The 3,310-nt window shown below is 44.0% G+C and overlaps 1 long non-coding RNA gene across 1 annotated transcript; it reads left to right on the forward strand.

Annotated features, from left to right (window-relative positions):
• Positions 1 to 2,155: 2,155 nt before the first annotated feature.
• LOC309370476 lies at positions 2,156 to 2,887 on the forward strand. The gene is made up of 2 exons (XR_014168589.1): positions 2,156 to 2,373; positions 2,728 to 2,887. It is a non-coding gene; the product is annotated as an uncharacterized lncRNA (long non-coding RNA).
• Positions 2,888 to 3,310: the final 423 nt, after the last annotated feature.

The following is a 3,310-nucleotide window of genomic DNA, read 5'->3' on the forward strand; positions in this document are numbered from 1 at the left end:
TGGAACCCCAGTTCAGCTACTGATGGACTGATTGTGTGACTGCAGTACATTGTTTATTGCTTTCATTTTATGGATCAATGGTCTCGTTAGACAGCAAAATTCATGTTAAATTGCTGTTTTAGGGGTTGTTTTTAAAAGTCTGGAACGGATTAATCCATTTTGCATTACTTTCTATGGGAAAGTGTGCCTTGGTTTTGGAATGCTTTGGTTTTGGGGCGGACTTCCGGAACGGATTAAGTTTGAGAACCAAGGTACCACTGCATTATTTATTTATTAAATTAGTATTCCACCCTCCACTTGTAGATCTCAGGGCAGTTTGCAACATAAAAATACAAGATAAAAACACAAAATACCTAATAAAAACAAAAACAGCCAATAAACCCTCTTCCCCATACCCCACCAGCAACTCCGGTTGTGAGTTCAGGTCCTATTTTGGATCACCCCTGCTTTGATAGCCATTACTTGTTGCTCCCTGTGCCTCTGCAGTTCATGCTTGTGAACACACACACACACACACACACACACACACACAAGCTCCACAAAATAAATGCTCATTTCACAGAAAAAGATATTTGTGAAATATGTGTCCCATCACTCTGGTTTCATGCTGAATGGAGTCTATGGTAGACACTGGAGAATTGCCCGTTATTAGCAATGATCCAGTCCAAATTTATATGCATATGAAGGTTTGTAGGGTATGATTGTGGCATAGGACCTCGTGAAGGGACCACCCGGCATGTCGGAGTGATGGGACCATACTCTTTGTGGGGGGCAAGGACCCCCAACCACATGCTAAATTCACTACAAAATGCTGAAGTAATGCTTTTTTGATAGCACCATATGGCCCCGATTGTGCACAACTGATGGAAGGTGACATTTGATATCCCTTTTTTCAAATAGTTTAAGCAGTGGAAGACTTCCTGATTTGTAGCAATCAGTGCCAAAGAATGTGGAGAGTTGAGGAAAGCCGCTTAGGATGGGGTGTGATGTTTTCAGGTATACGAGAGTTACTTAGGAGATGTGCATTACATTTTTATTCCAAGCTATAAGGAGAAGGTGGATAAGATTACTATTAAAGAACCAATGAAGGGCTGGCAGCATGTGCTTTGAAGAAACCTATAAGGCAACAATTGATACTTTTGAATTATGGTGCTGGAGGAGACTCTTGAGAGTCCCATGGACTGCAAGAAGATCAAACCTATCCATTTTGAAGGAAATCAGCCCTGAGTGCTCACTGGAAGGACAGATCCTGAAGCTGAGGCTCCAATACTTTGGCCACCTCATGAGAAGAGAAGACTCCCTGGAAAAGACCCTGATGTTGGGAAAGATGGGGGGCACAAGGAGAAGGGGACGGCAGAGGACGAGATGGTTGGACAGTGTTCTCGAAGCTACCAACATGAGTCTGACCAAACTGCGGGAGGCAGTGGAAGACAGGAGTGCCTGGCGTGCTCTGGTCTATGGGGTCACGAAGAGTCGGACACAACTAAACGACTAAACAACAACAATAAGGCAACAGACACATCTGTAATCTGTACTCTGATTATTAATTGCTGTTTTGCCTGCCCCATAGTTCAAGGCAGTTAGCAGAGTAAGCAATGGGCTTGTCTAATTTCTGAAACTGAAATAAAGCTTTGTGGGGGTTTTAGATGTCATGTCTGTATCTTCAGGATGAATGCCACCTCTGAGAACTTTGACAGGATAACTTTACCTGTTATGTTAATGCAATCACTGCAGGTGAACAGGGTGAAGTTGCTGCAATCAGCTAATTAGCACACATGATCGATTAGTCATAGATAATTGCTTCTGGTCACAGCCAGTCATTTACTCAGTAAAATGAATGCATTACTGCTGAGCTGAAACAGGGAGTGTATTTTGTAGGTGGGGAAATGTTTAACATGCTGACACACAGAACTGGTCATAATCCAAAGTATTACTATGATTATTGATAGTTTTGCCTATCTTTATGAAAGTGTGCAAAACTGTTTTGCTAGAATTTCAAATGATCGCTATCTCTGGCACATTGGATAAGGCATTGGGCTGGATCGTTGACATGCTTGTGTCATATGTAAAGAGAGCATTTTTGTGTGCAAGCCTACAGATGTTTGGCTACCCTACAAAAGAACCTGAAGAGGGGAATGGCAGGGAGTTACTGCTGAGGGCCATTTGCATGCCAGAAATACTGAAAACCAAAAGAAGACCAGGAGGAAAACGGAGAGCCAATGGGGTACCTTCCAGATGCCTTTGGACTCCAACTTCCTATTGAATGGTCTCTTTAAATTTGAAGGTTCATTATTGTTCCACAAGATGTGTATGTCTTTAAGGGCCAGAGCAAATAACATGACCTAGTTTTACAGCTGTGAAACAGTATAGCAGGTGCTGTTAGGTAAAGGTAAAGGTACCCCTGCCCGTACGGGCCAGTCTTGCCAGACTCTAGGGTTGTGCGCTCATCTCACTCTATAGGCCGGGAGCCAGCGTTGTCCGCAGACACTTCCGGGTCACGTGGCCAGCATGACAAGCTGCATCTGGCGAGCCAGCACAGCACACAGAACGCCGTTTACCTTCCCGCTGGTAAGCGGTCCCTATTTATCTACTTGCACCCGGGGGTGCTTTCGAACTGCTAGGTTGGCAGGCGCTGGGACTGAACGACGGGAGTGCACCCCGTCGTGGGGATTCGAACCGCTGACCATGCGATCGGCAAGTCCTAGGCGCTGAGGTTTTACCCAGCAGGTGCTGTTAAGTTGTGTTAATTAAGCTGTGTCAGCAATTGGGTATAGTATATAAATAGCAGCACCTAGCTCTCTCAGTCCCCTGGTGGATGGGTCATGCTTATTGATATATTTAGTGTAAAGGAGTTTTTGTTTTTGTTATTAAAACCTAGCTAAAGTTATTTTGTGTTCCTTGTAATGTGTCGTCTCCCTAGCAAGCTTTCTGCAGCACAACTAATCTGCAAATAGCCAACACTTCCCTCAGTTCCAGCCAGCGTGGTGTGATGGTATTTGTAGTCTGGGGGGGGCACCACGTTGGCTCTCCTTGGATTAGATGATAGATACTAGATAATGAAGATGAAAGTGGTGGAAGGAAGTCCTGTGAAAATCCTATTTGAACAGAAAAAAAGAGAGGAAACCATTAGCAGTGACTTTGAAACAGGATCTCCTCCGTAATGAACCTTGGAGGAAAACATGTTTGATATACCACGGAGGGTGACTCATAAGTAAAAACAAATCTTCTCAGCCCTTTTCCTATTGGTAGGAAGTTTAACTAGAGCATCTCCAACTGAACCTCATAAGGCGTTTTGAGGGTGAGAATCCAA

This window comes from Podarcis melisellensis (genome assembly GCF_964234715.1).
Source record: "Podarcis melisellensis genome assembly, chromosome: 5".
NCBI classification, from domain to species: Eukaryota; Metazoa; Chordata; class Lepidosauria; order Squamata; family Lacertidae; genus Podarcis; species Podarcis melisellensis.